Source organism: Salvelinus namaycush, unplaced genomic scaffold (assembly GCF_016432855.1).
Source record: "Salvelinus namaycush isolate Seneca unplaced genomic scaffold, SaNama_1.0 Scaffold11, whole genome shotgun sequence".
In the NCBI taxonomy this organism is placed as follows: Eukaryota; Metazoa; Chordata; class Actinopteri; order Salmoniformes; family Salmonidae; genus Salvelinus; species Salvelinus namaycush.
The window spans coordinates 794,898-822,820 of NW_024057786.1; the positions used below are offsets into that span (position 1 = coordinate 794,898).

The following is a 27,923-nucleotide window of genomic DNA, read 5'->3' on the forward strand; positions in this document are numbered from 1 at the left end:
CAGGAGACTGGTGTGGACTATAGAGTCATGGTTACTACCCCTTCTATCTGTCTCTAGGGGCCAGGAGACTGGTGAGGACTATAGAGTCATGGTTACTACCCCTTCTATATTTCTCTAGGGGCCAGGAGACTGGTGAGGACTATAGAGTCATGGTTACTACCCTTCTATCTGTCTCTAGGGGCCAGGAGACTGGTGTGGACTGTAGAGTCATGGTTACTACCATTCTATCTGTCTCTAGGGGCCATCAGACTGGTGTGGACTATAGAGTCATGGGTACTAGCCCTACTTCATGATGAGATATTATCAAGATGCTTAGGTGCCAATATGATAAGTATTGCGATTGTCACAATTCTATTTGCATTGCGATTGTGGAGAAGAGGCTCTCAGCCAGACCACCCAGCCCAGCCCTGTAGAAGAGGCTCCCAGCCTGAACACCCACCCCCTGTAGAAGAGGCTCCCAGCCAGACCACCCTGCCCCTGTAGAAGAGGCTCCCAGCCTGAACACCCAGCCCCTGTAGAAGAGGCTCCCAGCCAGACCACCCTGCCCAGCCCCTGTAGAAGAGGCTCCCAGCCAGACCACCCTGCCCAGCCCCTGTAGAAGAGGCTCCTAGCCAGACCACCCTGCCCAGCCCCTGTAGAAGAGGCTCCTGGCCAGACCACCCTGCCCAGCCCCTGTAGAAAAGGCTCTCAGCCAGACCACCCAGCCCCTGTAGAAGAGGCTCCCAGCCAGACCACCCTGCCCAGCCCCTGTAGAAGAGGCTCTCAGCCAGACCACCCAGCCCCTGTAGAAGAGGCTCCCAGCCAGACCACCCTGCCCAGCCCCTGTAGAAGAGGCTCCCAGCCAGACCACCCTGCCCAGCCCCTGTAGAAGAGGCTCTCAGCCAGACCACCCAGCCCCTGTAGAAGAGGCTCCCAGCCAGAACACCCTGCGTAGCCCCTGTGGAAGATACTCCCAGCCAGACCAACCTGCCCAGCCCCTGTAGAAGAGACTCCTAGCCAGACCAAATGCCCAGCCCCTGTAGAAGAGGCTCCCAGCCAGACCACCCTGCCCAGCCCCTGTAGAAGAGGCTCCCAGCCAGAACACCCTGCGTGGCCCCTGTGGAAGAGGCTCCCAGCCAGACCAACCTGCCCAGCCCTTGGAGAAGAGAATCCTAGCCAGACCACCCTGCCCAGCCCCTGTAGAAGATACTCCCAGCCAGTCCACCCTGCCCAGCCCTTGTAGAAGATACTCCCAGCCAGACCACCCTGCCCAGCCCCTGTGGAAGATACTCCCAGCCAGACCAACCTGCCCAACCCCTGTAGAAGAGGTTCCCAGCCAGACCACCCTGCCCAGCCCCTGTAGAAGAGAATTTTAAAATCAACACCTAGACTACACAAAAACAATCAAATATATTTCTGAATGTAGCCGGAGCGTCAATTCCCCAAATTCGCTAATAAAGATTTACTGACCTTCATCTCGTAGACTGGGAAAAGCAATGTAGGTTGGATCTCGTCACCACCTCTGTCGTGTACCAGTTCACCACTGGCCTGAAATAAACCCTCAATTCAGAGGTCATGACTTTATCTTACGGATCCTGGATCCGTCCGTGCACGGTTTTCAGCAGTTCCTTGGGACGACAGAGGCAGGTATTGAAATCCGGCTCGAAGGACCAAATTGTTACGAGAATTATGTTCTCAATGTTCAAAACCCAATTCAATTAAACTACTCAGTCTGCAACCCAGAATGTGTAAGATACTGGTTGAATGAAACAGACGGAGGCCCAGCTATGATAGTCAAATTGTTTATTCACGAGAGCGCTAGTCCGTTGTACAAAACCATTCATTTTATACTGGCTCCTTACGCACTTACATTCACACACAAACAGTAGGTATCCTACGCACATACTGTATCACTACCCAGCCGACAAAGATTAGGGAGACCTTGAGACCTTGAAGTCCTACCTGTCCTCTCCCAAATCTCTAGTCAGGTCGGCACCGAATTTAGCTCAGACGGTCTGAGATACTATAAAGACATATTGTACAGATATATTGTTTTACCCTAATTCTGACTAAAACTACACTCACATATATATCATTTTACTGACTAAAACTACACTCACAGATATATAATTGTACTGACTAAAACTACACACATCATTAGAATAATTTCATGATTCTAATCAATTTCATACAATTATATGGTTTCAGGGTGGAATACTCTAATCATTAATTTAAACATATACATTCCATTATCAGTATGTCTATGTTGTGTTCTGGGTTTCATAGTGTTGGTGAGCTGATTACCCCAGTCTCTGATTGGGGATCATACTTAAGTCTCCATTGTTCCCACCTGGGGTGTGGGATATTGTTTTGTGTTTGTGCATGTGCACCACGTAGTCACGTTTCGTTGTTAGTTTATTGTTTATTGTTTTGTTTTTGCTAAGTTTCACTATTAATAAATGATGTGGAACTCAACCTTCGCTGCGCCTTGGTCCGTCTCTGACAGGTGGTTACGGAGGAAGAACCTGGAGAAAATACAGAGAGGGGTTACGGAGGTAGAACCTGGAGAAAATACAGAGAGGGGTTACGGAGGAAGAACCTGGAGAAAATATAGAGAGAGGTTACAGAGGAAGAACCTGGAGAAAATACAGAGAGAGGTTACGGAGGTAGAACCTGGAGAAAATACAGAGAGTGGTTACGGAGGAAGAACCTGGAGAAAATACAGAGAGAGGTTACGGAGGTAGAACCTGGAGAAAATACAGAGAGAGGTTACGGAGGTAGAACCTGGAGAAAATACAGAGAGAGGTTACGGAGGAAGAACCTGGAGAAAATACAGAGAGAGGTTACGGAGGTAGAACCTGGAGAAAATACAGAGAGAGGTTACGGAGGTAGAACCTGGAGAAAATACAGAGAGAGGTTACGGAGGTAGAACCTGGAGAAAATACAGAGAGAGGTTACGGAGGTAGAACCTGGAGAAAATACAGAGAGTGGTTACGGAGGTAGAACCTGGAGAAAATACAGAGAGAGGTTACGGAGGTAGAACCTGGAGAAAATACAGAGAGAGGTTACGGAGGAAGAACCTGGAGAAAATACAGAGAGAGGTTACGGAGGTAGAACCTGGAGAAAATACAGAGAGAGGTTACGGAGGAAGAACCTGGAGAAAATACAGAGAGTGGTTACGGAGGTAGAACCTGGAGAAAATACAGAGAGAGGTTACAGAGGAAGAACCTGGAGAAAATACAGAGAGAGGTTACGGAGGTAGAACCTGGAGAAAATACAGAGAGTGGTTACGGAGGAAGAACCTGGAGAAAATACAGAGAGAGGTTACGGAGGAAGAACCTGGAGAAAATACAGAGAGAGGTTACAGAGGAAGAACCTGGAGAAAATACAGAGAGAGGTTACGGAGGTAGAACCTGGAGAAAATACAGAGAGAGGTTACGGAGGAAGAACCTGCAGAAAATACAGAGAGTGGTTACGGAGGTAGAACCTGGAGAAAATACAGAGAGAGGTTACGGAGGAAGAACCTGGAGAAAATACAGAGAGTGGTTACAGAGGAAGAACCTGGAGAAAATACAGAGAGAGGTTACAGAGGAAGAACCTGGAGAAAATACAGAGAGAGGTTACGGAGGTAGAACCTGGAGAAAATACAGAGAGAGGTTACAGAGGAAGAACCTGGAGAAAATACAGAGAGAGGTTACGGAGGTAGAACCTGGAGAAAATACACATGGTGGTTACGGAGGAAGTGTCACGCCCTGACCGTAGAGATCCTTTTTATGTCTCTATTTTGGTTGGTCAGGGCGTGAGTTTGGATGGGCATTCTATGTCTGGTGTTCTATGTTGTCCTAGTGTTGTATTTCTGTGTATTTGGCCGGGTATGGTTCTCAATCAGAGGCAGCTGTCTATCGTTGTCTCTGATTGAGAATCATATTTAGGTAGCCTGTTCCCACCTGTGTTTGTGAGTGGTTGTTTACTGTTTAGTGTTTGTTTCACCTTTCAGGACTGTGCCTTTGTCGTGTTTGTTGTTTTGTCAAGTGTTTCATATTTTAATTAAATAGAATGAACACTTACCACGCTGCACCTTGGTCCTCTTCTTCTCCTCCAGACGACAACTGTTACAGGAAGAACCTGGAGAAAATACAGAGAGTGGTAAATCCACAGTAGCCTTGTGGAATTATTCAGATATTTACTCAGAACCGTAAACTGTAAGAACTGAATAAGTGGAAAACTAATGAAATGTTTTGTTGCTTTGCCATTTGCTAAATATTTCCATTCTCTCTCCTCGTGCTAACTAATCAGCAACAACAACAAAACTAAAACATGTTATTGAAGTACACAGCAGTTTGTTACTCTGAATACAAGTTGATGTGAACTTGTGGAACTGAAGTAATGTAAGGCTATATCACACCCGGGCATGATTGGGAGTCTCATAGGGTGGCGCACAATTGGCCCAGCATCGTCCGGGTTTGGCCGGGTTTGGCCATCATTGTAAATAAGAACTGACTTGCCTAGTTAAATAAAGGTTAAATAAACAAAAATAAAAAATAAGGCAAACTCCTGAAAATATCAACTTGACTTTGAATGCTTCTGACAACATATCTTTGGTTTCCGTGGAAACTAGTATGAGATGTTCAGGTGCTGAGATTGGAGCGATTGTGTTGTAACAGGAGGAGGCAGCCAGGAGAGGGAGCGCAGACAGAGAACAGAGTCGACCCAGTCCCAAGGCACCCGGCTGCCCACGAAGTAACATAATGGTCTTCACCTTGTTCAGGGTTTAGGGTGTCATTTAATTTAATTAATTTAACCTTAATTTAACTAGGCAAGTCATATTCACCTTGTTGTTCAAAATTCAAAAGGCACTTGGACATCTGAGCTATCTTTGTTGCAGGTGCCTGGTAACATTTGAATAACTGCTCTTGCTAGTATCACTGCTCTGGATAGTATCACTGCTCTGTCTAGTATCACTGCTCTGGCTAGTATCACTGCTCTGTCTAGTATCACTGCTCTGTGTAGTATCACTGCTCTGACTAGTATCACTGCTCTGGATAGTACCACTGCTCTGTCTAGTATCACTGCTCTGTCTAGTATCACTGCTCTGACTAGTATCACTGCTCTGGATAGTACCACTGCTCTGTCTAGTATCACTGCTCTGTCTAGTATCACTGCTCTGGCTAGTATCACTGCTCTGGCTAGTATCACTGCTCTGGCTAGTATCACTGCTCTGGCTAGTATCACTGCTCTGGCTAGTATCACTGCTCTGTCTAGTATCACTGCTCTGGCTAGTATCACTGCTCTGGCTAGTATCACTGCTCTGTCTAGTACCACTGCTCTGGATAGTATCACTGCTCTGTCTAGTATCACTGCTCTGGATAGTATCACTGCTCTGGATAGTACCACTGCTCTGGATAGTATTACTGCTCTGTCTAGTATCACTGCTCTGGATAGTACCACTGCTCTGTCTAGTATCACTGCTCTGGCTAGTATTACTGCTCTGTCTAGTATCACTGCTCTGTCTAGTACCACTGCTCTGTCTAGTATCACTGCTCTGTCTAGTACCACTGCTCTGTCTAGTATCACTGCTCTGGCTGGTGTCACTGCTCTGGCTAGTAACACTGCTCTGGCTAGTATCACTGCTCTGTCTAGTATCACTGCTCTGTCTAGTATCACTGCTCTGGCTAGTATCACTGCTCTGTCTAGTATCACTGCTCTGTCTAGTATCACTGCTCTGTCTAGTAACACTGGTCTGTCTAGTAACACTGCTCTGGCTAGTATCACTGCTCTGACTAGTATTACTGCTCTGGCTAGTATCACTGCTCTTTATTAACCTTTACTTTGAGGCCGATAAGTAAAACTTAATGAAGAGTAGTGATACTATCCAGAGCAGTGATACTATCCAGAGCAGTGATACTATCCAGAGCAGTGATACTAGACAGAGCAGTGATACTATCCAGAGCAGTGATACTAGACAGAGCAGTGATACTAGACAGAGCAGTGATACTAGCCAGAGCAGTGATACTAGACAGAGCAGTGATACTAGACAGAGCAGTGGTACTATCCAGAGCAGTGATACTATCCAGAGCAGTGATACTAGACAGAGCAGTGATACTACCCAGAGCAGTGATACTAGACAGAGCAGTGATACTATCCAGAGCAGTGATACTAGACAGAGCAGTGGTACTATCCAGAGCAGTGATACTATCCAGAGCAGTGATACTAGACAGAGCAGTGATACTATCCAGAGCAGTGATACTAGACAGAGCAGTGATACTAGACAGAGCAGTGATACTATCCAGAGCAGTGATACTAGATAGAGAAGTGATACTAGACAGAGCAGTGATACTATCCAGAGCAGTGATACTAGACAGAGCAGTGATACTATCCAGAGCAGTGATACTAGACAGAGCAGTGATACTACCCAGAGCAGTGATACTAGACAGAGCAGTGATACTATCCAGAGCAGTGATACTAGACAGAGCAGTGATACTATCCAGAGCAGTGATACTAGACAGAGCAGTGATACTATCCAGAGCAGTGACACTAGACAGAGCAGTGATACTACCCAGAGCAGTGGTACTAGACAGAGCAGTGATACTAGCCAGAGCAGTGATACTAGACAGAGCATTGATACTATCCAGAGCAGTGATACTAGACAGAGCAGTGATACTACCAAGAGCAGTGACACTAGCCAGAGCAGTGATACTAGCCAGAGCAGTGATACTAGACAGAGCAGTGATACTAGCCAGAGCAGTGATACTAGGCAGTGATACTAGCCAGAGCAGTGATACTAGCCAGAGCAGTGATACTAGGCAGTGATACTAGCCAGAGCAGTGATACTAGCCAGAGCAGTGATACTAGACAGAGCAGTGATACTAGCCAGAGCAGTGATACTAGCCAGAGCACTGATACTATCCAGAGTAGTGATACTAGACAGAGCAGTGGTACTATCCAGAGCAGTGATACTATCCAGAGCAGTGATACTATCCAGAGCAGTGATACTAGACAGAGAAGTGATACTATCCAGAGCAGTGATACTAGACAGAGCAGTGATACTAGACAGAGCAGTGATACTAGCCAGAGCAGTGATACTAGACAGAGCAGTGATACTAGACAGAGCAGTGGTACTATCCAGAGCAGTGATACTATCCAGAGCAGTGATACTAGACAGAGCAGTGATACTATCCAGAGCAGTGATACTAGACAGAGCAGTGATACTACCCAGAGCAGTGATACTAGACAGAGCAGTGATACTATCCAGAGCAGTGATACTAGACAGAGCAGTGGTACTATCCAGAGCAGTGATACTATCCAGAGCAGTGATACTAGACAGAGCAGTGATACTATCCAGAGCAGTGATACTAGACAGAGCAGTGATACTAGACAGAGCAGTGATACTAGACAGAGCAGTGATACTATCCAGAGCAGTGATACTAGATAGAGAAGTGATACTAGACAGAGCAGTGATACTATCCAGAGCAGTGATACTAGACAGAGCAGTGATACTATCCAGAGCAGTGATACTAGACAGAGCAGTGATACTACCCAGAGCAGTGATACTAGACAGAGCAGTGATACTATCCAGAGCAGTGATACTAGACAGAGCAGTGATACTATCCAGAGCAGTGATACTAGACAGAGCAGTGATACTATCCAGAGCGGTGATACTAGACAGAGCAGTGATACTACCCAGAGCAGTGGTACTAGACAGAGCAGTGATACTAGCCAGAGCAGTGATACTAGACAGAGCATTGATACTATCCAGAGCAGTGATACTAGACAGAGCAGTGATACTAGCCAGAGCAGTGATACTAGGCAGTGATACTAGCCAGAGCAGTGATACTAGCCAGAGCAGTGATACTAGGCAGTGATACTAGCCAGAGCAGTGATACTAGCCAGAGCAGTGATACTAGACAGAGCAGTGATACTAGCCAGAGCAGTGATACTAGCCAGAGCACTGATACTATCCAGAGTAGTGATACTAGACAGAGCAGTGGTACTATCCAGAGCAGTGATACTATCCAGAGCAGTGATACTATCCAGAGCAGTGATACTAGACAGAGAAGTGATACTATCCAGAGCAGTGATACTAGACAGAGCAGTGATACTAGACAGAGCAGTGATACTAGCCAGAGCAGTGATACTAGACAGAGCAGTGATACTAGACAGAGCAGTGGTACTATCCAGAGCAGTGATACTATCCAGAGCAGTGATACTAGACAGAGCAGTGATACTATCCAGAGCAGTGATACTAGACAGAGCAGTGATACTACCCAGAGCAGTGATACTAGACAGAGCAGTGATACTATCCAGAGCAGTGATACTAGACAGAGCAGTGGTACTATCCAGAGCAGTGATACTATCCAGAGCAGTGATACTAGACAGAGCAGTGATACTATCCAGAGCAGTGATACTAGACAGAGCAGTGATACTAGACAGAGCAGTGATACTAGACAGAGCAGTGATACTATCCAGAGCAGTGATACTAGATAGAGAAGTGATACTAGACAGAGCAGTGATACTATCCAGAGCAGTGATACTAGACAGAGCAGTGATACTATCCAGAGCAGTGATACTAGACAGAGCAGTGATACTACCCAGAGCAGTGATACTAGACAGAGCAGTGATACTATCCAGAGCAGTGATACTAGACAGAGCAGTGATACTATCCAGAGCAGTGATACTAGACAGAGCAGTGATACTATCCAGAGCAGTGATACTAGACAGAGCAGTGATACTACCCAGAGCAGTGGTACTAGACAGAGCAGTGATACTAGCCAGAGCAGTGATACTAGACAGAGCATTGATACTATCCAGAGCAGTGATACTAGACAGAGCAGTGATACTACCAAGAGCAGTGACACTAGCCAGAGCAGTGATACTAGCCAGAGCAGTGATACTAGACAGAGCAGTGATACTAGCCAGAGCAGTGATACTAGGCAGTGATACTAGCCAGAGCAGTGATACTAGCCAGAGCAGTGATACTAGGCAGTGATACTAGCCAGAGCAGTGATACTAGCCAGAGCAGTGATACTAGACAGAGCAGTGATACTAGCCAGAGCAGTGATACTAGCCAGAGCACTGATACTATCCAGAGTAGTGATACTAGACAGAGCAGTGGTACTAGCCAGAGCAGTGATACTATCCAGAGCAGTGGTACTAGACAGAGCAGTGATACTAGACAGAGCAGTGGTACTAGCTAGAGCAGTGGTACTAGACAGAGCAGTGGTACTAGTCAGAGCACTGATACTAGCCAGAGTAGTGGTACTAGACAGAGCAGTGATACTATCCAGAGCAGTGGTACTATCCAGAGCAGTGATACTATCCAGAGCAGTGATACTAGCCAGAGCAGTGATACTATCCAGAACAGTGGTACTAGTCAGAGCACTGATACTATCCAGAGCAGTGGTACTAGTCAGAGCACTGATACTAGTCAGAGCAGTGATACTAGTCAGAGCAGTGATACTAGCCAGAGCAGTGGTACTAGCCAGAGGAGTGATACTATCCAGAGCGGTGGTACTAGTCAGAGCAGTGATACTAGACAGAGCATTGATACTAGCCAGAGCAGTGATACCAGACAGAGGAGTGGTACTAGACAGAGCAGTGATACTAGCCAGAGCAGTGGTACTAGCCAGAGCACTGATACTATCCAGAGTAGTGATACTAGACAGAGCAGTGATACTATCCAGAGCAGTGATACGAGACAGAGCAGTGATACTAGACAGAGCAGTGGTACTAGCCAGAGCAGTGGTACTAGCCAGAGCAGTGGTACTAGTCAGAGCACTGATACTATCCAGAGCAGTGGTACTAGTCAGAGCAGTGGTACTAGACAGAGCAGTGATACTATCCAGAGCAGTGGTACTAGACAGAGCAGTGTTACTATCCAGAGCAGTGGTACTAGTCAGAGCAGTGATACTATCCAGAGCAGTGGTACTAGACAGAGCAGTGATACTAGCCAGCGCAGTGATACTAGACAGAGCAGTGATACTAGACAGAGCAGTGGTACTAGCCAGAGCAGTGATACTAGCCAGAGCAGTGATACTATCCAGAACAGTGGTACTAGACAGAGCAGTGATACTAGACAGAGCAGTGATACTATCCAGAGCAGTGGTACTAGACAGAGCAGTGATACTATCCAGAGCAGTGATACTAGCCAGAGCAGTGATACTATCCAGAGCAGTGGTACTAGACAGAGCAGTGATACTAGACAGAGCAGTGGTACTAGCCAGAGCAGTGATACTAGCCAGAGCAGTGATACTATCCAGAACAGTGGTACTAGTCAGAGCACTGATACTATCCAGAGCAGTGGTACTAGTCAGAGCAGTGGTACTAGACAGAGCCGTGATACTATCCAGAGCAGTGGTACGAGACAGAGCAGTGTTACTATCCAGAGCAGTGGTACTAGTCAGAGCACTGATACTAGTCAGAGCAGTGATACTAGTCAGAGCAGTTATACTATCCAGAGCAGTGATACTAGCCAGAGCAGTGGTACTAGCCAGAGCAGTGGTACTAGCCAGAGGAGTGATACTATCCAGAGCGGTGGTACTAGTCAGAGCAGTGATACTAGACAGAGCAGTGATACTAGCCAGAGCAGTGATACTAGACAGAGGAGTGGTACTAGACAGAGCAGTGATACTAGCCAGAGCAGTGGTACTATCCAGAGCAGTGATACTATCCAGAGCAGTGATACTAGCCAGAGCAGTGATACTATCCAGAGCAGTGATACTATCCAGAGCAGTGATACTAGCCAGAGCAGTGATACTATCCAGAGCAGTGATACTAGACAGAGCAGTGATACTAGCCAGAAGAGTGGTACTAGTCAGAGCAGTGATACTAGACAGAGCAGTGATACTAGCCAGAGCAGTGATACTAGCCAGAGCAGTGGTACTATCCAGAGCAGTGATACTATCCAGAGCAGTGATAGTAGTTAGAGCAGTGATACTAGCCAGAGCAGTGATACTATCCAGAGCAGTGATACTAGACAGAGCAGTGATACTAGCCAGAGCAATGATACTATCCAGAGCAGTGATACTATCCAGAGCAGTGATACTAGCCAGAGGAGTGGTACTAGACAGAGCAGTGGTACTAGCCAGAGCAGTGATACTAGCCAGAGCAGTGATACTAGCCAGAGCAGTGATACTAGCCAGAGCAGTGATACTATCCAGAGCAGTGATACTAGCCAGAGCAGTGATACTAGCCAGAGCAGTGATACTATCCAGAGCAGTGATACTAGACAGAGCAGTGGTACTAGCCAGAGGAGGTGGTACTAGACAGAGCAGTGATACTAGCCAGAGCAGTGATACTAGCCAGAGGAGTGGTACTAGACAGAGCAGTGGTACTAGACATAGCAGTGATACTATCCAGAGCAGTGATACTAGCCAGAGCAGTGATACTAGCCAGAGGAGTGGTACTAGACAGAGCAGTGATACTAGCCAGAGCAGTGATACTAGCCAGAGCAGTGATACTAGACAGAGCAGTGGTACTAGCCAGAGCAGTGATACTAGCCAGAGCAGTGATACTATCCAGAACAGTGGTACTAGACAGAGCAGTGATACTAGACAGAGCAGTGATACTATCCAGAGCAGTGGTACTAGACAGAGCAGTGATACTATCCAGAGCAGTGATACTAGCCAGAGCAGTGATACTATCCAGAGCAGTGGTACTAGACAGAGCAGTGATACTAGACAGAGCAGTGATACTAGACAGAGCAGTGATACTAGCCAGAGCAGTGATACTATCCAGAACAGTGGTACTAGTCAGAGCACTGATACTATCCAGAGCAGTGGTACTAGTCAGAGCAGTGGTACTAGACAGAGCAGTGATACTATCCAGAGCAGTGGTACGAGACAGAGCAGTGTTACTATCCAGAGCAGTGGTACTAGTCAGAGCACTGATACTAGTCAGAGCAGTGATACTAGTCAGAGCAGTTATACTATCCAGAGCAGTGATACTAGCCAGAGCAGTGATACTAGCCAGAGCAGTGGTACTAGCCAGAGGAGTGATACTATCCAGAGCGGTGGTACTAGTCAGAGCAGTGATACTAGACAGAGCAGTGATACTAGCCAGAGCAGTGATACTAGACAGAGGAGTGGTACTAGACAGAGCAGTGATACTAGCCAGAGCAGTGGTACTATCCAGAGCAGTGATACTATCCAGAGCAGTGATACAAGTTAGAGCAGTGATACTAGCCAGAGCAGTGATACAATCCAGAGCAGTGATACTATCCAGAGCAGTGATACTAGCCAGAGCAGTGATACTATCCAGAGCAGTGATACTAGCCAGAGGAGTGGTACTAGTCAGAGCAGTGATACTAGACAGAGCAGTGATACTACCCAGAGCAGTGATACTAGACAGAGGAGTGGTAATAGACAGAGCAGTGATACTAGCCAGAGCAGTGGTACTATCCAGAGCAGTGATACTATCCAGAGCAGTGATAGTAGTTAGAGCAGTGATACTAGCCAGAGCAGTGATACTATCCAGAGCAGTGATACTATCCAGAGCAGTGATACTAGACAGAGCAGTGATACTAGCCAGAGCACTGATACTATCCAGAGCAGTGATACTAGCCAGAGGAGTGGTACTAGACAGAGCAGTGGTACTAGCCAGAGCAGTGATACTAGCCAGAGCAGTGATACTAGCCAGAGCAGTGATACTAGCCAGAGCAGTGATACTAGCCAGAGCAGTGATACTAGCCAGAGCACTGATACTATCCAGAGCAGTGATACTAGACAGAGCAGTGGTACTAGCCAGAGGAGTGGTACTAGACAGAACAGTGATACTAGCCAGAGCAGTGATACTAGCCAGAGGAGTGGTACTAGACAGAGCAGTGGTACTAGACATAGCAGTGATACTATCCAGAGCAGTGATACTAGCCAGAGCAGTGATACTAGCCAGAGGAGTGGTACTAGACAGAGCAGTGATACTAGCCAGAGCAGTGATACTCTCCAGAGCAGTGATACTAGACAGAGGAGTGGTACTAGACAGAGCAGTGATACTAGACAGAGGAGTGGTACTCTCCAGAGCAGTGATACTAGACAGAGGAGTGGTACTAGACAGAGCAGTGATACTAGACAGAGCAGTGATACTCTCCAGAGCAGTGATACTAGACAGAGGAGTGGTACTAGACAGAGCAGTGGTACTAGACAGAGCAGTGATACTAGACAGAGGAGTGGTACTATCCAGAGCAGTGATACTAGCCAGAGCAGTGATACTAGACAGAGGAGTGGTACTCTCCAGAGCAGTGATACTAGACAGAGGAGTGGTACTAGACAGAGCAGTGATACTAGACAGAGCAGTGATACTAGTCAGAGCAGTGGTACTATCCAGAGCAGTGATACTAGACAGAGCAGTGATACTAGACAGAGGAGTGGTACTAGCCAGAGCAGTGGTACTATCCAGAGCAGTGATACTAGCCAGAGCAGTGATACTAGCCAGAGCAGTGATACTTTCCAGAGCAGTGGTACTGGTCAGAGCAGTGATACTAGACAGAGCAGTGATACTAGACAGAGGAGTGATACTAGACAGAGCAGTGATACTAGACAGAGCAGTGATACTAGTTAGAGCAGTGATACTAGCCAGAGCAGTGATACTAACCAGAGCAGTGATACTAGACAGAGCAGTGATACTAGACAGAGCAGTGATACTAGCCAGAGCAGTGATACTAGTCAGAGCAGTGGTACTAGACAGAGCAGTGATTCTAGGCAGTGATACTAGCCAGAGCAGTGGTTCTAGACAGAGCAGTGATACTAGTCAGAGCAGTGATACTATCCAGAACAGTGATACTCTCCAGAGCAGTTATACTAGCCAGAGCAGTGTTCCTAGCCAGAGCAGTGGTACTAGCCAGAGCAGTGATACTCTCCAGAGCAGTGATACTAGCCAGAGCAGTGTTACTAGCCAGAGCAGTGGTACTAGCCAGAGCAGTGATACTCTCCAGAGCAGTGATACTAGCCAGAGCAGTGGTACTAGCCAGAGGAGTGGTACTAGACTAGACTCTCCAGAGTCCTTACAGGAGTTGCAGCGATGAGACAAGATTGTAACCAATTGGAAACCAGGAAAAAAGGGTTAAAAATAAAAGTATTTAGGATTTTTTTTTTAAATACAAAATACATTGGAGTGCAGTTCAGCCCAGTGTAATTCAAATGACAAAATACCCAGAAGTAATTAAAATATATATTTCAAATACATTTAACATAAGTACTGACCAGCTCTGTCTACTACCCAACACACTGTCATACTTCCTTATCAAAGAAACCACACCCCCAGTCCAGTAGGAAGCCACTCCCTGTCCTCTGGTGTAGAGTTCCATAAAACAGAAAGTCATCTTTCACACTGCCATTGCTTAACCTACGGGAGAGAGCACCAAAATGGCAGAGAATCAGGAACTGTTCTGTTGCTCCATCTGTCTGGATCTACTGAAGGATCCGGTGACTACTGCCTGTGGACACAGTTACTGTATGGGATGTATTAAAGAATGCTGGGATCAGGATCGCCTGAAAGGTGTCTACAGCTGTCCACAGTGCCGACAGACCTTTACCCCAAGGCCTGTTCTGAAGAGAAACATTGTGCTGGCTGAAGTGGTGGAGAAACTGAAGAAGACAGGACTCCAGGCTGCTCCCCCTCCTGCTCTGTTGGACCTGGAGATGTGACGTGTGATGTCTGCACTGGGACCAGAAAGCAGAAAGCCCTCATGTCCTGTCTGGCGTGTCTGGCCTCTTACTGTGAGACTCACCTCCAACCTCACTATGAATCTCCTGCTTTCAAGAAGCACAAGCTGGTCAAAGCCACTGCACAACTACAGGAGAAGATCTGCTCTCATCATGACAAACTGCTGGAGGTTTACTGTCGTACCGATCAGCAGTGTATCTGTCTGATGTGTACAATGGATGAACATAAAGGCCATGATACAGTGTCAGCTGCAGCAGAGAGAACTGAGAAACAGGTAAGACCAGAACAACTTGTTGGTTACTGTCTGATAAACATACCTTTATTTAACTCAGACAATGCTGGGCCAATTGTGTGCCACCATATGGAATGACCAATCACGGCCGGTTGTGATACAGCCTGGAATCAAACCAGGGTCTGAAGTGATGCTTCTAGCACTGAGATGCAGTGCCTTAGATCACTGTGCCACTCGGGAGAAATGATAACCCAGATTCTCCAAATGTATCACATTTTCTAAAGTCCAACACATTATAATTTGTTATCAAACACCCAATCAGCTCCCTGACTTGTGTTCTGTTAAAACTATAATAATTCACATCAAATTTCATGTTATTGGTCACAAATATTTAGCAGATGTTATTGAGGGTGTAGTGAAATGCTTGTGTTCCTAGCTCCAACAGTGCAGTAATATCTAACTAAATGCTTGTGTTCCTAGCTCCAACAGTGCAGTAATATCTAACTAAATGCTTGTGTTCCTGGCTCCAACAGTGCAGTAATATCTAACTAAATGCTTGTGTTCCTAGCTCCAACAGTGCAGTAATATCTAACATTGCTTGTGTTCCTGGCTCCAACAGTGCAGTAATATCTAACATTGCTTGTGTTCCTGGCTCCAACAGTGCAGTAATATCTAACATTGCTTGTGTTCCTAGCTCCAACAGTGCAGTAGTATCTAACTAAATGCTTGTGTTCCTAGCTCCAACAGTGCAGTAGTATCTAACTAAATGCTTGTGTTCCTGGCTCCAACAGTGCAGTAATATCTAACTAAATGCTTGTGTTCCTGGCTCCAACAGTGTAGTAATATCTAACAATGCTTGTGTTCCTGGCTCCAACAGTGCAGTAATATCTAACTAAATGCTTGTGTTCCTGGCTCCAACAGTGCAGTAATATCTAACTAAATGCTTGTGTTCCTGGCTCCAACAGTGCAGTAATATCTAACAATGCTTGTGTTCCTAGCTCCAACAGTGCAGTAATATCTAACATTGCTTGTGTTCCTGGCTCCAACAGTGCAGTAATATCTAACTAAATGCTTGTGTTTCTAGCTCCAACAGTGCAGTAATATCTAACTAAATGCTTGTGTTCCTGGCTCCAACAGTACAGTAATATCTAACAATGCTTGTGTTCCTGGCTCCAACAGTGCAGTAATATCTAACTAAATGCTTGTGTTTCTAGCTCCAACAGTGCAGTAATATCTAACTAAATGCTTGTGTTTCTAGCTCCAACAGTGCAGTAATATCTAACTAAATGCTTGTGTTCCTGGCTCCAACAGTGCAGTAATATCTAACTAAATGCTTGTGTTCCTGGCTCCAACAGTGCAGTAATATCTAACTAAATGCTTGTGTTCCTGGCTCCAACAGTGCAGTAATATCTAACTAAATGCTTGTGTTCCTAGCTCCAACAGTGCAGTAATATCTAACTAATTGCTTGTGTTCCTGGCTCCAACAGTGCAGTAATATCTAACTAATGCTTGTGTTCCTGGCTCCAACAGTGCAGTAATATCTAACTAAATGCTTGTGTTCCTGGCTCCAACAGTGCAGTAATATCTAACTAAATGCTTGTGTTCCTGGCTCCAACAGTGCAGTAATATCTAACTAAATGCTTGTGTTCCTAGCTCCAACAGTGCAGTAATATCTAACTAAATGCTTGTGTTCCTGGCTCCAACAGTGCAGTAATATCTAACTAAATGCTTGTGTTCCTGGCTCCAACAGTGCAGTAATATCTAACTAAATGCTTGTGCTCCAGCAGTGCAGTAATATCTAACTAAATGCTTGTGTTTCTAGCTCCAACAGTGCAGTAATATCTAACTAAATGCTTGTGTTTCTAGCTCCAACAGTGCAGTAATATCTAACTAAATGCTTGTGTTCCTGGCTCCAACAGTGCAGTAATATCTAACTAAATGCTTGTGTTTCTAGCTCCAACAGTGCAGTAATATCTAACTAAATGCTTGTGTTCCTGGCTCCAACAGTGCAGTAATATCTAACAATGCTTGTGTTCCTGGCTCCAACAGTGCAGTAATATCTAACTAAATGCTTGTGTTCCTGGCTCCAACAGTGCAGTAATATCTAACTAAATGCTTGTGTTCCTGGCTCCAACAGTGCAGTAATATCTAACATTGCTTGTGTTCCTGGCTCTAACAGTGCAGTAATATCTAACATTGCTTGTGTTACTGGCTCCAACAGTGCAGTAATATCTAACTAAATGCTTGTGTTCCTGGCTCCAACAGTGCAGTAATATCTAACTAAATGCTTGTGTTCCTGGCTCCAACAGTGCAGTAATATCTAACAATGCTTGTGTTCCTAGCTCCAACAGTGCAGTAATATTTAACTAAATGCTTGTTTTCCTGGCTCCAACAGTGCAGTAATATCTAACTAAATGCTTGTGTTCCTAGCTCCAACAGTGTAGTAATATCTAACTAAATGCTTGTGTTCCAGCAGTGCAGTAATATCTAACTAATTGCTTGTGTTCCTGGCTCCAACAGTGCAGTAATATCTAACATTGCTTGTGTTCCTGGCTCCAACAGTGCAGTAATATCTAACAATGCTTGTGTTCCTGGCTCCAACAGTGCAGTAATATCTAACATTGCTTGTGTTCCTAGCTCCAACAGTGCAGTAATATCTAACTAAATGCTTGTGTTTCTAGCTCCAACAGTGCAGTAATATCTAACAATGCTTGTGTTCCTGGCTCCAACAGTGCAGTAATATCTAACTAAATGCATGTGTTCCTGGCTCCAACAGTGCAGTAATATCTAACTAAATGCTTGTGTTCCTAGCTCCAACAGTGCAGTAATATCTAACGAACTTGTGTTCCTGGCTCCAACAGTGCAGTAATATCTAACTAAATGCATGTGTTCCTGGCTCCAACAGTGCAGTAATATCTAACTAAATGCTTGTGTTCCTGGCTCCAACAGTGCAGTAATATCTAACAATGCTTGTGTTCCTGGCTCCAACAGTGCAGTAATATCTAACATTGCTTGTGTTCCTGGCTCCAACAGTGTAGTAATATCTAACAATGCTTGTGTTCCTGGCTCCAACAGTGTAGTAATATCTAACATTGCTTGTGTTCCTGGCTCCAACAGTGCAGTAATATCTAACTAAATGCTTGTGTTCCTGGCTCCAACAGTGCAGTAATATCTAACATTGCTTGTGTTCCTGGCTCCAACAGTGCAGTAATATCTAACTAAATGCTTGTGTCCCTGGCTCCAACAGTGCAGTAATATCTAACTAAATGCTTGTGTTCCTGGCTCCAACAGTGCAGTAATATCTAACAATGCTTGTGTTCCTGGCTCCAACAGTGCAGTAATATCTAACATTGCTTGTGTTCCTGGCTCCAACAGTGTAGTAATATCTAACAATGCTTGTGTTCCTGGCTCCAACAGTGCAGTAATATCTAACTAAATGCTTGTGTCCCTGGCTCCAACAGTGCAGTAATATCTAACTAAATGCTTGTGTTCCTGGCTCCAACAGTGCAGTAATATCTAACATTGCTTGTGTTCCTGGCTCCAACAGTGCAGTAATATCTAACTAAATGCTTGTGTTCCTGGCTCCAACAGTGCAGTAATATCTAACTAAATGCTTGTGTTCCTGGCTCCAACAGTGCAGTAATATCTAACATTGCTTGTGTTCCTGGCTCCAACAGTACAGTAATATCTAACATTGCTTGTGTTCCTGGCTCCAACAGTGCAGTAATACCTAACTAAATGCTTGTGTTCCTGGCTCCAACAGTGCAGTAATATCTAACTAAATGCTTGTGTTCCTGGCTCCAACAGTTCAGTAATATCTAACTAAATGCTTGTGTTCCTAGCTCCAACAGTGCAGTAATACCTAACTAAATGCTTGTGTTCCTGGCTCCAACAGTGCAGTAATATCTAACTAAATGCTTGTGTTCCTGGCTCCAACAGTGCAGTAATACCTAACTAAATGCTTGTGTTCCTGGCTCCAACAGTGCAGTAATATCTAACTAAATGCTTGTGTTCCTGGCTCCAACAGTGCAGTAATACCTAACTAAATGCTTGTGTTCCTGGCTCCAACAGTGCAGTAATATCTAACTATTCATAGCAATAAACACAAATCTAAAGGTAAAAGATAAGAAATATTTCACTTTTAGATCGAGCTGTCAGAGTGGCATTGAGTAAAATATAGTAGAATCACATACCAACATTCTAATATAATTTCACACAGTCACTATCTCAACATTTTAATCCCTATCTTCTATGGCTCCTATGTCACATTACTATACTATTGATCTACTGGACTAATAAAGCTTGATAGCTCATTGAAGAGGGATTCTCCACAGAGGCAGCTGGGGATGAGTCAGAAGAAGGTCCAGCAGAGATTCCAGGAGAGAGAGAAGGAGCTGAAGGAGCTCCAACAGGCTGTGGAGTCTCTCAAGGTGAGTATTGTTGACCAGAGGAGACACACCATTTCACTTCTCTCCTCCTATCAGAGAGAGGGAGAGGGGCCCCTATCCAATCCCACTGACGTGAACAGGCTGTCTGGACCCCTTTCAGAGAATAGACTGTTTATTGTAACTGACGGGATATGAACCCAGGTCTACCGTGGGAGAAACCAACATCTTGACCGTTACACCAAGAGGACATTCCCTATTGGACCGACACTGATTTAGAAGTAGCAGGCGGGGCTACCTCATCACATAACCATGAGTAACCATGACTGACTCATGTCCCCTATACATTAACATGGAGCTCTCTCTCAATTCAATTCAAACCGACTCATATTACAGTCATGTTGCAGCAGTTTGTAGGATGGAGATTCCAAGATGTGGGAAGTGTGCAGGAGGTCATGGGATAGAGGATTGTGTAGATTCAGTGGATAAAGTTGTGTGTGTCGACTGTAGGGGTCCCCATGTTGCTGGGGATCAGAAGTATCTGGTGAGAGAGAGGCAGGTTGAGGTGGCTAGAGTCAGAGTAGTGCAGAAGGTGTCGTATGCTGAGGCAGTGAAGAAAGTAGAGGAGGATGGGTCAAGGGTGAGGGATCCTGAGAGGATCCCTGTGAGTAGTAGATCTGTGCAGCACAGAGGGAAAGGCCAACGAGTGATATATGCTTCAGTAAGGTTGGCTTCTTAACGTTCATAGCAATGGTTATCAACTGTACCGCAGAAATGGAATGTAAATCACAGACAATAGATGTTGTGGTGGCAGCTGCAGAGAAGTATTTGGTCATACGAGATTTGACTTCAGAAGAGTTCCAGGGTGTGTTGAGTGGTGGTGTCCCGTCCTCCCAGGTCGTTGGCATGGTGCAGGAGCAGATAGGGTCAAAGTAGTGGAATGGGGTAGTGGGTTTTTAATGAGTGTAGGGTTAGTTGGCATGGTGCAGGAGCAGATAAGGTCAAAGTAGTGGAATGGGGTAGTGGGTTTTTAATGAGTGTAGGGTTAGTTGGCATGGTGCAGGAGCAGATAGGGTCAAAGTAGTGGAATGGGGAAGTGGGTTTTTAATGAGTGTAGGGTTAGTTGGCATGGTGCAGGAGCAGATAGGGTCAAAGTAGTGGAATGGGGTAGTGGGTTTTTAATGAGTGTAGGGTTAGTTGGAATGATGTTACTTAGTATGATTATAATTTCCCCTTTTCCCATTTTGTATCACAAAGTAAAATAGATTTATATTATTTTCCAGTTGGGGGCGGTAATGCAACATATTGGATGCCAACCGCCGTTAAACTCCAAAGAAGAAGAAACGTTATATTATGTCTATGTACAGTGTTGTAACGATGTCTCTCTCTCTCATTCCATCACTTTCGTGGTAGTTGGTTGTGTGGGTCTCTGGTTATGAATGGGGTGCTGACAGACAATCGTTGATGGATATTTATAGAGCTCTGATCAGGATGACAATTGATTACAGGTGTATAGTTTATGGAACAGCAGCAAAGACTTGTCTTCAGAAGCTGGACAGAATCCAGTATATAGCTTTAAGGATATGTATTGGTGCATTTAAATCAACATCTGTATGTGTCTTACTAGTGGAGGCAGGTGAGATGCCTTTGGATATACGGTGTAATAAATTGTCATTAGCTTATTGGGTTGAAAGGCTGTGAGGTTGAGCATCCCACTGCTACTGTTCTAGATGACTGTTGGGAATATACTAGTAGACAAGGCAGTGGTTTTGGTTGGACAGTTGTAGGTATCAATGTTATTATGGAGAAATGAGAGAATGGGTGTAGTAGTGAAAGCTGGAAAGTTGGAAAGTTGGAAAGCTTTCTGATGAGAGTGGTTTGAGGGAGTTGGAGGTTGGCCCTTCTGTGGTGATAGGGGATGTTCCTCCATGGTTACTCCCAGATCCTGTTGTTGATCTAACCTTGGTAGACAAAAGGAAAGATTGGTCAGAAGTCAGTGATGAAGGGAAACTGGTTGATAATTACATTGGTGGAAGTTTCTATGCTTTTTTACCTCTTTTCCCAGATGGATCCAAGGACCCAGATAGTGGGCACACAGGAGCAGGCGTTTACCTTCCTGAATTTGATGTGCAGATATGTAGAAGACTAACAGATGAACTGTCAGTACCCTCAGTTGAACTGTTGGTGATAATAGCTGCCCTCCAGTGGGTGGAGGACGTACAACCTGTTAGAATTATAGGATGCTCAGATTCTCTGTCAGTATTGAATAGTTTATTATCTGGTAAATCTAGTAGGAGTGACCTTCTAAATCAAATCAAATTGTATTAGTCACAAGCGCCGAATACAACAGGTGTAGACCTTACCGTGAAATGCTGAATACAACAGGTGTAGACCTTACAGTGAAATGCTGAATACAACAGGTGTAGGCCTTACAGTGAAATGCTGAATACAACAGGTGTAGACCTTACAGTGAAATGCTGAATACAACAGGTGTAGACCTTACAGTGAAATGCTGAATACAACAGGTGAAATGTGAAATGCTGAATACAACAGGTGTAGACCTTACAGTGAAATGCTGAATACAACAGGTGTAGTAGACCTTACAGTGAAATGCTGAATACAACAGGTGTAGAAGCTGTTTAGAAGCCTCTTGAACCTAGACTTGGCACTCCAGTACCGCTTGCCCTGCAGCAGCAGAGAGAACAGTCTATGACAAAGGTGGCTGGAGACTTTGACCATTTTTAGGGCCTTCTTCTGACACCGCCTGGTATAGAGGTCCTGGATGGCAGGAAGCTTGGCCCCAGTGATGTACTGGGCCATTCCCACTACCCTCTGTAGTGCCTTGTAGTCGGAGGCCGAGCAGCTGCCATACTATTGGAGGTATTAATGTTATTATGGAGAATTGAGAGAATGGGTGTAGTAGTGAGATTCTGCTGGGTCCCAGCACATTCAGGTGTGGAAGGAAATTAAATTGTAGACCAGTTAGCTAAAAGAGCTTTGAAACAAGATATAATTGATATTAATGTTCCACTGGGTAGAGGTGAGGCCAAATGTAAGATCAGAGACATTTTGATAGATGTGTGGCAGAAGAGATGGGACTCTAAGCACAAGGGACGGCATTTATATGTCCTCTAAAGGTCGGTGGACCAAGATTCAAAGGTCAGATTAGGAAGGAAGAGGTGGTGTTTACTCGATTGTGTTTAGGACATTGTACATTGAACTGGTCCTTACATCTGGTTGGCAGCATGTGAATGGTTTGTGTCTGGAGGGTATGGTCAATGAAACGGTGGAGCATGTGTTGTTATATTGTTGTAAGGATGTTGAAGAGAGGGAAAGATTGAAGTGTAGGCTCATTGAGGTTGGACGGGGTTGGGGGGGTTTGGAAGGGATTTGGGGGATGGGGGAGGGTCTATTAGAAGTTAGTAGGACTCTTTTTTATTTTCTCTGAAGTTCTGAGTTAGGTAGGAGGATTTAGAGTGGTGTAAACCGTGATTGGACACACTCCAGCACAGTAGGTGGCGCCATGCACCTTTAACGTTGGTTTGTGGACCGCCATCATATCATAGAAGAAGAAGTTGGTCTGTGAGGGTTTTGTGGTTCCTGAGGAGGGCTACTATTCTTTTTTCTTTTGGTTTTCAAGTATTTTCTGAATTTATTAAAGCCAAAGCTAAAGCTTCCCTAAACAATTCAATATATCAGTCAATATATTTTCTCTGTGATTTGTTGTTTTCCCGTCAACCGTTCCATCGCATCTTAACCGTGTTACCAGGCGGGCACTAGGACCCGGGGGAGGCTGCTACTGCAGAGGCTGCTGCACCGGTAGTGACGTCAGTCCTACTTGTAGCTCATTGTGGTCAACGTCAGCTGTGGCTCGAGACTGCTAGCTAACGGTTAACGGAGAGGAAAAGACTCTGACAGGACACATTCATGTAGATAGGCTATGATGGCAATTTGTGGGAAGTTACAATAGAGAGAGAGACTTTTCACTACTATAGACTTTGGTCAGAATCAAAGCTTTGTTAACCAATACGTTTTTATTTGAGGCTGCCGGTAAGTTACAGTGTAACAGACGTTGTGAGCTAGCTAACGGTAACGTTAACGGTGTCTTTTAAATTCCACATAAGTTAAGTGGTGATGATATCTAGATAACGTTGTATTTAATGTAGTTTTACTATCTGTGCCAGGCTATAAATGACACAAATGATATCTAGTTAACGTTGTATTTAATGTAGTTTTACTATCTGTGCCAGGCTATAAATGACACAAATGATATCTAGTTAACGTTGTATTTAATGTAGTTTTACTATCTGTGCCAGGCTATAAATGACACAAGGTGTTCTGTACCTGTCTGTCCAGGATGGAGGAGAGTAGAGCAGGACCAAGAGGTGTTCTGTACCTGTCTGTCCAGTAGGGAGGAGAGTAGAGCAGGACCAAGAGGTGTTCTGTACCTGTCTGTCCAGGAGGGAGGAGAGTAGAGCAGGACCAAGAGGTGTTCTGTACCTGTCTGTCCAGGAGGGAGGAGAGTAGAGCAGGACCAAGAGGTGTTCTGTACCTGTCTGTCCAGGAGGGAGGAGAGTAGAGCAGGACCAAGAGGTGTTCAGTACCTGCCTGTCCAGGAGGGAGGAGAGTAGAGCAGGACCAAGAGGTGTTCAGTACCTGCCTGTCCAGGAGGGAGGAGAGTAGAGCAGGACCAAGAGGTGTTCTGTACCTGTCTGTCCAGGAGGGAGGAGAGTAGAGCAGGACCAAGAGGTGTTCTGTACCTGTCTGTCCAGGAGGGAGGAGAGTAGAGCAGGACCAAGAGGTGTTCTGTACCTGTCTGTCCAGGAGGGAGGAGAGTAGAGCATTACCAAGAGGTGTTCTGTACCTGCCTGTCCAGGAGGGGGGGACAAGGCCTGGTGGACCTGGAGAGCAGGGTGGCAGCGTTCTGATTCAATGGGGTGCAGAGAGGCTACTGTACCTTCTCTCTCGCTCTCTCGCTATCTCTCTCTCTGTCTCTCTAGCGCTCTGCACAGGCAGCAGTGGAGGACAGTGATCAGATCTTTACTGAGCTGATCCGCTCCATTGAGAGAAGGAGCTCTGAGGTGAAGGAGCTGATCAGAGCCCAAGAGAAGGCTCAAGTGAGTCAAGCTGAAGGACTCCTGGAGCAACTGAAGCAGGAGATAGCTGAGCTGAGGAAGAGAAGCACTGAGCTGGAGCAGCTCTCACACACAGAGGATCACATCCATTTCCTCCAGGTAACTAAACTGTCTTGTTACATGTGATATGAAATTAACTTCATGTGAAACTATTCATCTACATCATTATGTTGTCCTGTCTGTCTCTCTGTCCCTCTCTCTGTCCCTGTCTCTCTCTCTCTCTCTCTCTCTCCCTCTCTGTGTCTCTCTCTCTCTCTCTCCCTCTCTGTGTCTCTCTCTCTCTCTCTCCCTCTCTCTGTCTCTGTCTCTGTCTCTCTCTCTCTCTCTCTCTCTCTCTCTCTGTCTCTCCCTCTGTCCCTCTCTCTCTCTGTCTCTCCCTTTGTCCCTCGCTCTCCCTCGCTCTCCCTCTGTCCCTCGCTCTCTCTCTCCAGAGTTATCAGTCTCTCTCCAGTATCAGTGTATCTTCAGACTTACCCAGCATCGTTGTCTGTCCTCTTCAGTACTTTGGAGATGTGAGTAAGACTGTGTCTGAACTGAGAGAGAAACTAGAAGACTTCCTTAAAGGAGAATGGACCAAGATCTCCACTACAGGTGTGTTGAAAACAATAAGAACATCAACTTTAGACCATTGAAAGTTCCCTACTAGTCATATACATGTGGAATATGGTCTGATGATAACATTCCCTCTCTCTGTCAATGTGTTTGTGTGTCTGTAGTGAATATAGTGGATGTTGTACTGCCTCCAGAGCCCAAGACCAGAGAACAGTTGTTACAATGTGAGTCTCTTTATTGTGAAGTAACTAACAGTCTCTTTTTACTGACACTCCTAACAATCCCTCTAGAAATATATAGCAATAGTAGATCTAATCAAAGACTGGGTATCTATCTGACTCCTCGTATTTCTCTGATTTGATCTCTGCTGTGCTCTAATCAAAGACAGGGTAGATACAGTATCTGACTTAACTTATTGTTCTGACTCCCCTCATTGGTCTCTGCTCTGCTCTTCTCCCAGATTCCTGTCAGCTCACACTGGACCCAAACACAGCACACACAAACCTCTCTCTGTCTGAAGGGAACAGAAAGGTGACCTATACACGCCAATTCCAACCATATCCTGACCATCCAGACAGATTCACATACTACTGTCAGGTTCTGTGTAGAGAGGGTCTGTCTGGACGCTGTTACTGGGAGGTGGAGTGGACTGGTGTTGGTGTTGTTGTTTATACAGCAGTCTCATATAAAGACATCAGCAGAACAGAGACAGATGGTGGATTTGGATTCAATAACAAGTCCTGGAGTTTAAGGTGCTCTAGAGGTGGTTATTGTTTCAGACACAATAATGTTGAGACTAAAGTATCAGGCCCTCAGTCCTCCAGAGTAGGAGTGTACCTGGATCACAAGGCAGGTACTCTGTCCTTCTACAGTGTCTCTGACACAATGACCCTCCTCCACAGAGTCCAGACCACATTCACTCAGACCCTCTATCCTGGGTTTAATCTCTCTGGGACTGCTGAGCTGGTTAAACTGTAGTAGGGTCCACATAGATACTAGTCATGCTGGTGTAGTCTATAGCTGAGCTGGTTAAACTGTAGTAGGGTCCACATAGATACTAGTCATGCTGGTGTAGTCTATAGCTGAGCTGGTTAAACTGTAGTAGGGTCCACATAGATACTAGTCATGCTGGTGTAGTCTATAGCTGAGCTGGTTAAACTGTAGTAGGGTCCACATAGATACTAGTCCTGCTGGTGTAGTCTATAGCTGAGCTGGTTAAACTGTAGTAGGGTCCACATAGATACTAGTCATGCTGGTGTAGTCTATAGCTGAGCTGGTTAAACTGTAGTAGGGTCCACATAGATACTAGTCATGCTGGTGTAGTCTATAGCTGAGCTGGTTAAACTGTAGTAGGTTCCACATAGATACTAGTCATGCTGGTGTAGTCTATAGCTGAGCTGGTTAAACTGTAGTAGGGTCCACATAGATACTAGTCATGCTGGTGTAGTCTATAGCTGAGCTGGTTAAACTGTAGTAGGGTCCACATAGATACTAGTCATGCTGGTGTAGTCTATAGCTGAGCTGGTTAAACTGTAGTAGGGTCCACATAGATACTAGTCATGCTGGTGTAGTCTATAGCTGAGCTGGTTAAACTGTAGTAGGGTCCACATAGATACTAGTCATGCTGGTGTCTATAGCTGAGTTGGTTAAACTGTAGTAGGGTCCACATAGATACTAGTCATGCTGGTGTAGTCTATAGCTGAGCTGGTTAAACTGTAGTAGGGTCCACATAGATACTAGTCATGCTGGTGTAGTCTATAGCTGAGCTGGTTAAACTGTAGTAGGGTCCACATAGATACTAGTCATGCTGGTGTAGTCTATAGCTGAGCTGGTTAAACTGTAGTAGGGTCCACATAGATACTAGTCATGCTGGTGTAGTCTATAGCTGAGCTGGTTAAACTGTAGTAGGGTCCACATAGATACTAGTCATGCTGGTGTCTATAGCTGAGTTGGTTAAACTGTAGTAGGGTCCACATAGATACTAGTCATGCTGGTGTAGTCTATAGCTGAGCTGGTTAAACTGTAGTAGGGTCCACATAGATACTAGTCATGCTGGTGTAGTCTATAGCTGAGCTGGTTAAACTGTAGTAGGGTCCACATAGATACTAGTCATGCTGGTGTAGTCTATAGCTGAGCTGGTTAAACTGTAGTAGGGTCCACATAGATACTAGTCATGCTGGTGTAGTCTATAGCTGAGCTGGTTAAACTGTAGTAGGGTCCACATAGATACTAGTCATGCTGGTGTAGTCTATAGCTGAGCTGGTTAAACTGTAGTAGGGTCCACATAGATACTAGTCATGCTGGTGTAGTCTATAGCTGAGCTGGTTAAACTGTAGTAGGGTCCACATAGATACTAGTCATGCTGGTGTAGTCTATAGCTGACCTGGTTAAACTGTAGTAGGGTCCACATAGATACTAGTCATGCTGGTGTAGTCTATAGCTGAGCTGGTTAAACTGTAGTAGGGTCCACATAGATACTAGTCATGCTGGTGTAGTCTATAGCTGAGCTGGTTAAACTGTAGTAGGGTCCACATAGATACTAGTCATGCTGGTGTAGTCTATAGCTGAGCTGGTTAAACTGTAGTAGGGTCCACATAGATACTAGTCATGCTGGTGTAGTCTATAGCTGAGTTGGTTAAACTGTAGTAGGGTCCACATAGATACTAGTCATGCTGGTGTAGTCTATAGCTGAGCTGGTTAAACTGTAGTAGGGTCCACATAGATACTAGTCATGCTGGTGTAGTCTATAGCTGACCTGGTTAAACTGTAGTAGGGTCCACATAGATACTAGTCATGCTGGTGTAGTCTATAGCTGACCTGGTTAAACTGTAGTAGGGTCCACATAGATACTAGTCATGCTGGTGTAGTCTATAGCTGAGTTGGTTAAACTGTAGTAGGGTCCACATAGATACTAGTCATGCTGGTGTAGTCTATAGCTGAGCTGGTTAAACTGTAGTAGGGTCCACATAGATACTAGTCATGCTG

At 45.2% G+C, this 27,923-nt stretch overlaps 1 protein-coding gene and 1 pseudogene across 2 annotated transcripts in view; both read left to right on the forward strand.

Moving 5' to 3' along the window:
* Window positions 1-27,923, forward strand: part of LOC120035714 — a 359,237-nt gene that overhangs the window by 256,574 nt on the left and 74,740 nt on the right. The gene's annotated exons all lie outside the window — the stretch shown is intronic.
* LOC120035707 lies at window positions 14,334-25,987 on the forward strand (annotated as a pseudogene).